The sequence below is a fragment of the Bubalus kerabau genome, chromosome 3, assembly GCF_029407905.1.
Source record: "Bubalus kerabau isolate K-KA32 ecotype Philippines breed swamp buffalo chromosome 3, PCC_UOA_SB_1v2, whole genome shotgun sequence".
In the NCBI taxonomy this organism is placed as follows: domain Eukaryota; kingdom Metazoa; phylum Chordata; class Mammalia; order Artiodactyla; family Bovidae; genus Bubalus; species Bubalus kerabau.
In genome coordinates this window covers 14728583-14741429 of record NC_073626.1, presented here as the reverse complement: position 1 = coordinate 14741429, position 12847 = coordinate 14728583, and the positions used below count along the sequence as shown (strand labels likewise).

The following is a 12847-nucleotide window of genomic DNA, read 5'->3' as shown; positions in this document are numbered from 1 at the left end:
CACCTAATATTTTATTATATCTAATTCCTGTGAAATATTTTTTTTGTATAAAACTTGAAGTCGAATACAAAGTTTTAAAATACATCCAGTGTAAATATTAAAATTTATATTAAAAAAAGAAGTCTCTCCCTTCAGCCTCACCCACTGCAATGCTCGCCCTGGGGAAGTCGTGTTATGCCCAGGGACCCATCATATCTGGTGGGATTAGCCCCAGTGGTTTTGCCTGGTTCTGTCTAACAGGAGGCAGGGACTAGGCTTCTGCTGCCAGATTTGAACACTGGTACTAACCCAAGTCAGACCCTAGTTTGTGGTTTGGACATCCGGCTTCTCTCCCTGGGGTCATGCCTAAAACCACATTAATCCCACTTCTTGGTCTCCTCCAACTTTCAGCTCATTCTTTCAGTTCTCACCCACCATTGAGATCCCAGCACGTCCCTTGGCCAAATCAGCCCAAATTAGAGCATCCACTTTCCCCCAACATCCAGAACGTTCCTGCCTAAACCACTATGCCTTGTTCTTCTCCAGGGTTTGGCAGCTGCATGGGGTTGCCTGGACCCAATGCCTGGCTTGCCCTTAGCACATTAACCCCACTGCTGTTGGGGACCTGACTGACACCGCTGCCTGCCTGGATTGCTGTCAAATGTCTCACTCTGTGGAGTGCTGCCAGCCAGCCAGCCAGCTAACCAGACCCACACTGTGCCTCCCTGATACTACCTTGAAATCCCTGTGGACCCAGTCACGGTTCCCACTTGGTGGTCTGCTGTGTCTGGGTCCTGGCCATTGCTCAGCTGGCTTCTCTCACTGGCTCCGATGTTCAGAATCTCACTTGCTGTGATGGGAAGGACCACCTGTGGTATGGAGCACATGGGATCTGCCTGCAGGCTTTCTCATGTGTCTTGCAATTTACCAGCCCTCCCCGGACACTGGTTTGTACTGATTTCCAGAGACTTCATACATGTAAGTCATCTCCTCAGCTAGGTTTTGAATCCCTTTAGGTTAATAATTATGTCTTACCATGAATTAATTTAATATACATTGAGTTCTTATTATGTCCTAAGCCCAATGCTGGATCCGAGGGTGTGTGTGTGTGTGTGTTTGGGTGTGTGAATGTGTAGATGAAGCACCAGCATGTAAGTGTTAGTTGCTCAGTTGTGTCTGACTCTTTGACACCCCATGGACTGTAGCCCACCAGGCTCTTCTGTCCATTGAATTCTCCAGGCAAGAATACTAGAGTGGATTGCCATTCGCTTCTTCAGGGGATAGTCCCAATCCAGGGATTGAACCTGGGTCGCTGCCCTTGCCAGCAGATTCTTTACCGTCTGAGCCACCAGGGAAGACTGTAGGACCAGCACAGCATCATGAATCAAATAGAGGCCATGGGACTTCCCTGGTGATACACGCTTCTAAAGCAGGGGTCCTGCATTTAATCCCTGGCCAAAGGAATTGGATCCCACGTACTGCAACTAAGTGAGGGTTCGCATACCGCAACTAAAGATACTGCATGCCACAATAAGACCTGGCACAGCCAAAAAATTAAAACACATAAATAAATATTTTTTAAAAATAAAAAAGAAGCCTTAAAGAGAGAAGTCATGTGATTATCATCCCAAATCAGGAGACTTCTGAGAGTGAGTTCTAAGTCACTTCAGTCATGTCCAACTCTTTGCAACCCTATGGAATGTAGCCTGCAAGTCTCCTCTGTCCATAGGATATTTTTAGGGCTCCTTTCACTCTCAGAAAGGAGCCCTAAAAATAATTGAGTCGTTGATCTACAGCACACGGAAACCAAGACTCTCATGGGATGCTGGGAATTAGAGTCACATTTCTTATGTGCTATCTAGTTTGGTCTTCGAAGGCCCAGCACACTGAGTGGGTGCATATGCAAGGCCTGATGCCTGGCAGTGCCAGGCCCAGAACTTCCATCTTCTGGCTCCTAGCCCTTGCTGTTTCTGTTGTTGTCATTAGAATGTTTACCCTTTAGAAACTTGTAATCAAGTTGGCAAACCTACAAGAATCAGGGGGAGGCATAAGACAGTGTATGCCAATTAACTGCCAAGTAAATGATCAGTTCAGTTCAGTTGCTCAGTCATGTCCAACTCTTTGCGACCCCATGAACTGCAGCATGCTAGGCCTCCCTGTCCATCACCAACTCCCGGAGCTTACCCAAACTCATGTCCATTGAGTTGGCGATGCCACCCAACTATCTCATCTTCTGTTGTCCCTTTCTCCTCCTGCCCTCAATCTTTCCCAGAATCAGGGTCTTTTCAAATGAGTCAGCCCTTCGCATCAGGTAGCCAAAGTATTGGAGTTTCAACTTCAACATCAGTCCTTCCAATGAACACCCAGGACTGATCTCCTTTAGGATGGACTGGTTGGATCTCCTTGCAGTCCAAGGAACTCTCAAGAGTCTTCTCCAACACCACAGTTCAAAAGCATCAATTCTTTGGTGCTCAGCTTTCTTCATAGTCCAACTCTCACATCCATATGTGACTACTGGAAAAACCATAGCCTTGACTAGACAGACCTTAAAGGCAAGCATTCTTCAAATAGTATTCCAGGGTACCCTAGGTTTCCTCAGGTTATCAGTGGAGAGATGCCCAGGCAAGCACATCCCCACTTCTCACAGAGCCCCTCTGCTTATATCTGGTGTTCATATTGGCCTCTGCAGAATTCTTGTCTTCAATAAAGATGTTTACATATTTATGCACTATTTACAATAGGTAGGCCATGGAAGCAATCTAAATGTTCATTGATGGAGGAGTGGAGAAAGAAAATGTGGTACATATATACAATGGAATGTTGTTGTTGTTGTTCAGTCACTAAGTCTTCTCCTACTTTTTTGCCATCCCATGGACTACAGCACGCCAGGCTTCTCTGTCCTTCACTTTCTCCTGGAATTTGCTCAAACTCATGTTAACTGAGTCGGTGATACCATCCAACCATCTCATCCTCTGTTGCCTGCTTCTTCTCCTGCCCTCAATCTTTCCCAGCATCAGATCTTTTCCAATGAGTCAGCTCTTTGCATCAGGAGGCCACAGTATTGGAGCTTCAGCATCAGTCCTTCCAATGAATATTCAGGACTGATTTCCTTTAGGATTGACTGGTTTGATCTCCTTGCTGTCCAAGAAGCTCTCAAGAGTCTTAGACAATTCAAAAGCATCACAATTCGCACCAAAATTCAAAAGCATCAATTCTTTGGTGCTCAGCCTTCTTTATAGTCCAATTCTCACATCCATACATGACAACTGGAAAAATCATAGCTTTGACTAGATGGACCTTTGTCAACAAAATGATGTTTCTGCTTTTTAATATGCTCTCTAGTTTTGTCATAGCTTTTCTTCCAAGGAGCAAGTGTCTTTTAATTTTATGGCTGTAGTCACCATTCACAGTGATTTTGCAGCCCAAGAAAATAAAACCTGCCAGTGTTTCCACTTTTTCCCCACCTATTTGCCATGAAGTGCTGGAATGGAATATTACTCAGCTATAAAAAGGAATCAACGTGTGCCATTTACAGAAACATGGATAAACCTAGAGAGTATCATACAGAGTGAAGTAAGTCAGAAAAACAAATATTGCATGTTAACGCATATATGTGGAATCTAGAAAAAAATAGTACAGATGAACCTATTTTAAAAGCAGAAGTAGAGACTCAGACATAGAGAACAAATGTATAGATATACACCAAGGGTGGAAAGCAAGGGTGGGGGATAAATTGGGAGATTAGGATTTATACACACACACACACACACACACACACACACACACACACACTACTGTGTATAAAATAAATACCTAATGAAGAGAACCTACTATATAGCACAGGGGGAAAAACAAGGTAAAAATAAAGTTTGAAAACTTCTGGCAGACAAGAAAGAGAATAGAAGTTCAGAGGATTCTGGTAGGTTTTTTAGAAGCTGTGGTACTTAAGTTAGGCCTTAAAAGATGGGTAGAATTTAGATACTTCTAATGTGCTTCCAACCACATCCAACTCAATATTGTGATCAACATTGTTGCTTAATGGATACTAGTTGACTTTTTTTGGGCCCTCATGTACACCCAAGTACATTCTGTGGTTTGTTTGTTTTTTTAAGTGCCATAATAATAGCTAACCAACATGACCTCATGCTTATCTCTATCCCTGCTTCCTGAATCATTCCACATCCTTACTCTTCCCACCTTGTTGCTAAAATACATTTCGCATTGCTGTTCCCAGTACTGATGGTATGAGGATCGTCCTCGGGTAGGACTGTCCACTTTCCCCAACATGAAGGAGTCCTGTGGTCTTTCTTCCTAGTTAGTGGTGGTGTTGACCTTGTGATGGGGATGTGATGCGGCTGTTTATCCACAGGTCAGGCAGCTGGTGGTGGGGGTGAGTGTGTGTGTGTGTGTGTGTGTGAGAGAGAGAGAGAGAGAGAGTGACTTTATAGGTGTAATTGGTCTGATTGTGGCTAACTGACTCCCACCAATCAAACACCAAGGCAGTGGTCCCATTCACACAGGAAAAGTGCTAATGAGCTCCGTGCATGCCATGACCAGTGATCTGATCAGCAGGGATTCTGCAGGGCTTTATACACCTGTATCAGAGTGAACCGAAAGCAAGACCTGGAAACTCCTGCATAAAGTTCTGCTAGTGGCAGCTGCTGGTAATTCCAGATGCCGCGTTGGTTGTAAAAAGGTGCAAGGGGGGTGGGGGGGCAAAGCATTCTCCTAAGCATTTGCAGAATACACCCAACAAAGCAAGAGATGGAAGAGAAACTGAGCTTGGGTTACATCCAGGTCCTCATGGCTCAGCTGCCTTATGGCCACGGGGGTGTCAAAGAACACATCATAAGCTCCAATTCTAATTCAGTTCTTAGTAAATAAGAGATTTTTCCCTCTTAACCCCAGAGCTTCAAATTAGATCATCTGCAAAACTAAAATTCAATTCCATCACATCTATAAAGATTTTCTACTTACAAAAGGGTAACCAGCTGGGTTCTCTAATCTTCAAGGATACACCACTACCTTTCTGTGACCCTAGGGAAGTGGGAGGAACTCTGTCTCCCTCCTCTTAGAAAAGATTGGAAATCAATGCTCTCATTTCTTACAGAAACTGAAAGCTCTACCACTTGCCCATGAGACAACTGGACCATCTGCACTCATTCAAATTATAAATGGACACATAGTGACTTTGTTACCTTGTGTCTGAGACATACAATGGTATACAAGATGAACAGAACAGGATGCAAAGTTCAGGTTATCACCAATCACCAGGGACAAATCGCCTTGAATATTCTCGTACACACTAGTGCAATTAACAGCCTTTGAAAATGTTTAAGCATACTCTCAAACAGTTGCTATTCATTGAGTATTATAAGGATGCTTTACATGCTCATTTCAGCTCCATTTGGATGCTAGGAACTGGGTACCATTAACATCATTTTATAAGTGAGGAGTCAGGCACAGGAAATCAATTGACTATCCCAAGGCAGCAGAGAGCTAAGCTCTGAGTCCACAGCTCTCTGCAGCCCATTGCTGTTAATCAACACACTCTATCCTCCTATTAAAAGCCTACTTGAATATTGATTCTTTATTCTCTCTACTTCATTTTCAATGATACATTTTCGATTAGGGAAACAGTGTCTAGAAAACCCTGACACCTAGAAGGTGATTCGTGCTAAATAAATGCTTCCCCTCCTGGAATCTGCAATATGTTTAAGAATAAGTGATGTGATCCAGGAAGTGTTTGGTGTTTAGTGTAAGCCCTTGGAAGCTTTCTGAACGTTTGCTGTCAAATGCCTATTTAAAAACCAAAGATTCAACTTTTCTGTCACCTAACCATGGAAATGACAAGGACATTTGACTACAACCCCTAAGGAAAGTTATACCCCCTGGGAAATTAATTGTTATTTAACGCTGGTTGGAAAAAAATCAATTTGTCAAATTTAGCCCTCCATCAGCAAAGGGCAGACACATGCCTCCTGGAAATGAAGGCTGAATAGCATAAGACCTGTACTTTCTGCACCCACAAACCGTTGTGTTTTGATTGTACAACATTTTGTGCTCCACTTAACAACTCAGCTGCATTTCAATGTATGTCACAAGGATTTTGGTTCATGTCTTTTAGCTGGTAAAAATAAATGCACTCGTGAGCTTTAGGAACACAAACAGGAAATCAATTCATACTCAGAGACAACCAAGGATTAGGGAAAAAAAAAGATTCTGGTGTCAGGAAGGGAATTGATATCTGAGAAGAAAATCAAGGGAGACAGAAAGAACGGGAGTGTGCAGAGTAAAGGTTCATAACAAGCTGGGTGGGTTTTTGCTTTGAAAAATATGACTAGTTTCTAGACTGGCTGATAATTAAGAGTGGATTTTATTCCCAGCTTTATCTCAAATGTATGTGACTTTGAGAAACTCAATTATTCTGTACCTCAATTTCTTTATCTGTAAAATGGAATCATTGACCGCCTACTCAACTCCCCTTGTGGTTATAAAGATCACTGAGATAAGGATTACAACATTCTGTGAAGAAATGCATGGTACAGATATAGACTAGGTCTCTTATCATAAGCTATGCTATATTTCACTTTCGGTTTCCTCTGACTGTAAAGTAATACTTGAAGACAAATCCTCAAGCACCCATTAAAATCCACTGTTCTGGGTAACTGCTTCCCCATTCTCCTTTTCAAGTTCTTATTTGGAATGCATAAGAAATGAAAATTTTATTTGTTACTCCAGGTTCTTCTATGATGCCTGAACAAGAATGCATGTCTATAATTAATGTCTTAAATGTCAGGCTTATTTAAAAATAATATGGGTGGTGAAAATAGGAAATTGGATATTTTACCTTCTGGAGCACAATTTTCATGATAAAGGTCAATAGCTGTTCTATACAATGTAAATTTTTAAAATGAGTGCATCAGTTTGGCATCATTGACTCTATGGACATGAGTTTGAGTAAACTCCAGGTGTTGGTGATGGACACGGAAGCCTGGCATGCCACAGTCCATGGGGTCACAAAGAGTCAGACACAACTGAGTGACTGAACTGAACTGATTAATTAGGAAGACATTTAGGGGAAAAAAATTAATTATTGTGGGAAAAAAAAAGAATATTATTAACATCCTGCTAGGCTAACTTAGCATGTGCGAGTTATAATTCAAGACGATTCAGTCAACTTTAATTTCTTTGGGGATTACCTCTAAAGTGACAGTAGCCAGGAAATGAGTGTATCTTCTTACGGATGCTAGACAGGGTTTAGCTATTGACTATTTCAAGGGCACAATATTTTCTGGCCAACTAGTAAAACACTCTGAGGTGGAAATTTACCGACGTAGTCATACTACTTAGACACTAACTGCTGCCATCTTGAAAGATCACCGGACTTATTCTCAGGATACCAACCAGATAAACTGTGGAAAGGAGGCCCTGGGTGGCTCGGAAAGAGGATGCAAGGAAGGAGCTAGAGAACAGGACCCCCGTTCTGGGATCTTTTTACTCCCTGTCCTTCATCCCGGTGCAGCAATGCACTTATCCCAATTTGTGTCTCATCCAGAACAGCTCAGGTCCAGTTGAGTTCTGAAGACCAGGGAGGGAGGCAACTTGGACTTTGCCTTCTAAAGAGCTCGACCTCAGGGGAAAGAGGGTTGACTGGTTATGATTAGGAAATGGAAGACATGCTGTAAAGCGGAGCAGATTATGCAGGATCAAGTGAGAATCAAGTCAGAACTCAGAGGAGAGGGGCATCTCTTATCAACACCACTGGGTGCCAGAGTCAGGGCACTCCTCCAAGCACAGATCGGCACCAGGAAGACCTCTTACTGCAATAATAAATTGAATAAAGGCTTATGAGCTCCTACTATGTGCCAAACACTGTGTTAGGCAGTAGGAATACTTTACGAATATGTGTTGTTTCAGGTTTCTCCGGTGGAGCAATGGTAAAGAATCCACCTGCCAATGCAGGAGACCCAGGTTCCATCAGTGGAGAAGGAAATGGCACTCTATTCCAGTATTCTTGCCTGGAAAATTCCATGGACAGAGGAACCTGGTGGGCTACAGTCCATGGGGTCACAAAGAGTCTAACATTTGATCACTTACTATCTGTTCCACCTTTTCTTCCAGTAAAAGCTCCATGGGTTTCTTTTAGCGAGCTGCTCCCATCCAACCTTGCTCAGTCCCAATGGTTTAGAGTCTCCACCCCCCGTTTAGAGTCTCCACCCCCCCCACCCCCCCCCACTCCCCCCACTTCAGAGATGAAGCATGTGCCTCAAGGCTGACCAATAGCAGCACTGAATTCTCCTAGCTGGTGATTGGTTCAGAAATGGCTGAGTCACTCAGGTTTCTCCAATCAGATAGAACCCAGAACTTAAGAGGGAAGCACTAGCACTACATGAATATCTTCTCGGGTTGATAATAGTAAGAATGAGGTGAACCTGACCTTGCCAGCAGTCAGCACATAGTGTTTAACCCACACCATGGAAAGCAGAGCTAAGATGGAGAAAAATGGAATTCTGAAGATAACTATTTGAGCCTCTGGGTCCAGGCTTTATCAATCTGGTACTAACCTTGAACTTTTCAGTCTCATGAGCCAATAGATTTCCTTTAAACACACACACACACACACACACACTTTCTCTTAGCTTATGCCAGTTTGAGTTAACTTTTTTGTCTTTTACCACCACCAACTCAGAGTTTTGACACAGAGACATAAATGACAAGTTGTCATTCCTGATACTGAGGTGGCAGGTATGTGGTATATACAAATTTAGAGATATCTTCCGCCCGTGAGGGGAGCAGAGCCGCTGCCTCTGTCTGGGGGAGTAAGTTTCCTCAGCCTGGAGAGGGTAACAGTCGGTGACTAACCAACACTCCTACTGACCATGAGACATATAATCTCTCTTCCTACATGCCTCTAGCTAATTAGTTCTAGGAGGAGCCAGTGGTCTGGAAAAAAAGTTTCTGGTAACTCCTTTTCTTCTCCAATTTCCCCTCGTCTGTGCATTTTCATTAACCGGTAGGTATTTCTGAAGACCCTACCGTGTTAATCAAAGACTGAGCAGGTGAAATGGTGAGAAAAAAAAAATTTTTTTTTTCTGTCTTTCAGGCAGCAGTAACTGGCCTTAAACCCTCATCCCCAGAAAGAATAGGTCATGTAAATTACCAAAAAAAGGAAAAAAAAAAGGCAGTGATTTATTGTTCTGTCAAATATTTCTTATGGCTGGATATACTCTTGAGAAAGATAATTATTGAAAAACACTGAATTCCTGGACTCATATGGTTCTAGTGCTGTCCTCCAAGCTGGGCAGCCCACTTGAAGCTTCAGTATCAGTTCTTATGGGGTGATTGTTGTGGCTGTGTTTTCAATTTGTATGATTTCCCTGGCAAAACTTAAACTGGCTGTATTCTCCAGGATCTTTAATTGCAGGCTGGCATGGAGGAGGCAGAACAGTGAAGTGGAAAGAACGTGACCTTAGAGCCTGATGGATCAATTTTGATTTCTTACTGCACCCAATCAAGATAATGAACTTCTCTGAGCACTGATCTCATTTGTAAAATGAAGATAATAGTGTATCACTCTCTGGGTTTCTGTGACGACTGAGATCAAGTGCCTTGCACATGGCAGGCCACTGTCTGTGTTCATTATAAAATAAATGGATGTAATCAGTGCGTATATTCTATTAGAAACCTGTCTTTAAAAACCAAGATTTAATAACTACCTAACCAGACCTCTGCTCCCCCTTCTCTAAGCTCACTGGACCCCAGCTTACGCTCCTATTCTTAGAACATGAGGGCTAGAGTTCCTATCCATAATTTACAAAGGAACAGGGAAGCTGGTGAGCCGTGAGTCCAGCTGGGATCACGGTGGGGAGGGCAGATTAGAGAGCGACAGCTGGCCTGAGAGAGAAACCCTCCCTTAAAGGGAGAGGGAGCTCTGTCCCAGGCTGCAGAGCCTTCATGGGCAGAGATTTCTTCTCTATTTTCACCCACACAGTCACCTCCTCTTGGCCGATTCTAGAACTCAGCTCGGCTTCCCAGCAGGAGCCCCACCAGAGCGCCTGCTCCCTGAGGGTAGACCCTGATCTTTCATTTCTTGTTGCCACTTACTGCCCAGACTATGTCTGGCATACACAGTGTTTGTGTGTGACACACACCAAGAGTTAGGAAGCCCTGAATAAACAAGTAAATCCAAAGTCAGGCTCTCCACAGGGCTTTGTCTGGAAAAAGGGCTGATGAGAGGGAGTCCCCTTGCAGGAAGGATGGAGCGGAGGGATACTCTGGGAGTTTAGAATGGTCAGGTACACACTGCTCTATTTAAAATGGATAACCAACAAGGACCTACTGGGAACCTACAGAGCACAGGGAACTCTGCTCAGTGTCATGTTGCAGCCTGGATGGAAGGAGAGTCTGAGGGAGAAAGGATACAGGTGTATGTACGGCTGAGTCCCTTGACTGTCCACCTGAAACTATCACAACCTTGTTGATCAGCTGTACTACAGTATACTGCTGCTGCTGCTAAGTCGCTTCAGTCGTGTCCGACTCTGTGCGACCCCAGAGACGGCAGCCCACCAGGCTCCCCGTCCCTGGGATTCTCCAGGAAAGAACACTGGAGTGGGTTGCCATTTCCTTCTCCAATGCATGAAAGTGAAAAGTGAAAGTGAAGTCACTCAGTTGTGTCCGACTCTTAGCAACCCCATGGACTGTAGCCCACCAGGCTCCTCCGTCCATGGGATTTTCTGAAAGGCAAAAGTACTGGAGTGGGGTGCCATTACAGTATACCAGAAAAAGTTAAAAAAAAAAAGCACTCCACACAAAGAAATAAATAATTTTTATTTTTAAAAAGAAAGAATTCCCTTGCCAGATAATAGGGCAATCTTTCATCGTCTCAGCCTTGACCACCTGGGTGAACATCCAGACCTTAAACTGGCTCTGAAGATGGAGGGAGACCCTTTTGACTGCTCGAAGGAGATTAGACTGGGCAGGTGAAAAGGCCAAGCTGACTTTCTAGTTCCCCTTTCCCTAGAGCAAAAATCACTCAAAAAGTTTCATTTCCAGCTGGATATTTTGTTGCATTACGTTTATATTATGAAGGAACTGCTCTAAATGCTTAGGAAAGGAGAACCCCCTCCCCCATAATAGTAGCTTAAACAAGATCAGTTTGTTGCTCACATATCAGGAAGGCTGGATGCAGGGAGTCGAGGGCTGTTGAGATGGCACCGCTGTGGCATCAGCATCCAGCCTCCTCCTCCTGGCTTTCTTCTCTGCCATCCCTAGCACATGGCTTCCATCTTCACAAGAGCTGGTGTTAAAAACATCTCGTCCAACTTGGAGAATGGTCTGGACAAATGAGTGCTTGCCAGCAAGTACAGGCACACTTCGTTTTATGGCGATTCTCTTCATTGTCCTTCACAGATACTGGACTCTTTTTTTAAAACAAATTGCGGGTTTGTGGCAAGTCTGTCGGTGCCATTTTCCCAACAGCATTTGCTCACTTTGTACCTCTGTGCGGGATTTCAAGCTTGTCCATGATGATTATATGGGTGATGGTGATTTGTGATCAGCGATCTCTGATATGATGATTGTAAAAAGATTATGACTTGCTTAAGGCTCAGCAAGATGAGCTGATGATGGTTAACTCATGTTTTTAAGCAATAAAGTATTTTAAAATTAAGGTCTGTACATTTTTTAAGACATGGTGCTACTTGGCAGACTACAGTATAGACTTAACAGACTACACACTTAATAGACTACATTTAAGAGACTACAGTATAGTGTAAACATAATTTTAGATGCACTGGGAAACCCCAAAATTGGTGTGACTGGCTTTATTGTACTATATGCTTTATTACAGTGGTCTGGACCGACCCTGCGGTATCTCTGAGGTCTTGCCTCTAGATCTTTCCCAGAAGTGCTGTCCAAACTCTTCCATTTCATCTCCTTGGCCATTCATTCTGCAAAGGGATATGGAGATAGAGCATATGTTTTTAAAGCAGGACATATTTACACCTCCCAAATATAGAAGTTAGTGAAGAAGAGAATAGATACAGGGTAGGCAATTTGCAGTTTTGGACCAATTATTCTATCACTCAAGAGAAATAAATGAAGATGACAGAATCCAGGCTGTAAATTTAGGGAGAAATTGTTGGGAAGATGCAAGAATAGATTGAGGAGGCTGTGTTTGGGGGAACAGCTCCCAGAACGACACTGAGGACTGGCCTTCTCCGTTGGCTGCTGCTTTCAGGGCCCAATCAGGTCTGCCGGTCTCCGAATAACCAAATGTTTCTCCATTACTGTGCTGGCCAGAAAAACCACTCTCCCTATGCCCAGCTTTCTCCTTATGTGGCTTCATGCCTCCTTCCAAGTTGGGCAAAATAAGTTTATCAGGACCACCCTCCCCTGAGTTGCTGTGTGGGAGTCTAGGGAATGTAGTTGTAACTAGAATAAAAATTATTGCCTGTTATTATAGAAAATGCTATGGACAAAAGAGCCTGGTGGGCTACAGTCCATGGGGTCACAAGAGTCGGACACAATTTAGCGACTAAACCACCACATTTGCAATAATTCTCTACATTTCACATTATTCAAGAATAAACAGTTTATTAAAGGGACTTACCTGGCGGTCCAGTGGTTAAGATTCCACACTTCCCATGCAGGGGACAAGGGTTTTGATCCTTGGTCAGGAAACTGAGATCTTGCATGCCGCGTGGCATGACAAGGAAAAAAAAAAGTTTATTAAAAACAAGCACTGATGCGTTTGCACTAAATTAAGGTGGAATTGCTCTGAGGGTAGCATTCAGACACTGACATGTTTTGTGATTTTAATGTGCAGTTGGGGTTGAGAATTAGTGCTTTACCTTTGGCAACCCGT

At 43.4% G+C, this 12847-nt stretch overlaps 1 long non-coding RNA gene across 1 annotated transcript in view; it reads left to right on the top strand.

The window, feature by feature from the left end:
- The window catches only part of LOC129647433 (uncharacterized), a 41156-nt gene extending 31518 nt beyond the window's left edge, over positions 1-9638 (top strand). Inside the window, exons 2-3 of the long non-coding RNA XR_008712336.1 lie at positions 7900-8029; positions 9392-9638. This is a non-coding gene — a long non-coding RNA (uncharacterized LOC129647433). The remainder of the gene's footprint in view (positions 1-7899; positions 8030-9391) is intronic.
- The last annotated feature ends 3209 nt before the right edge of the window (positions 9639-12847 follow it).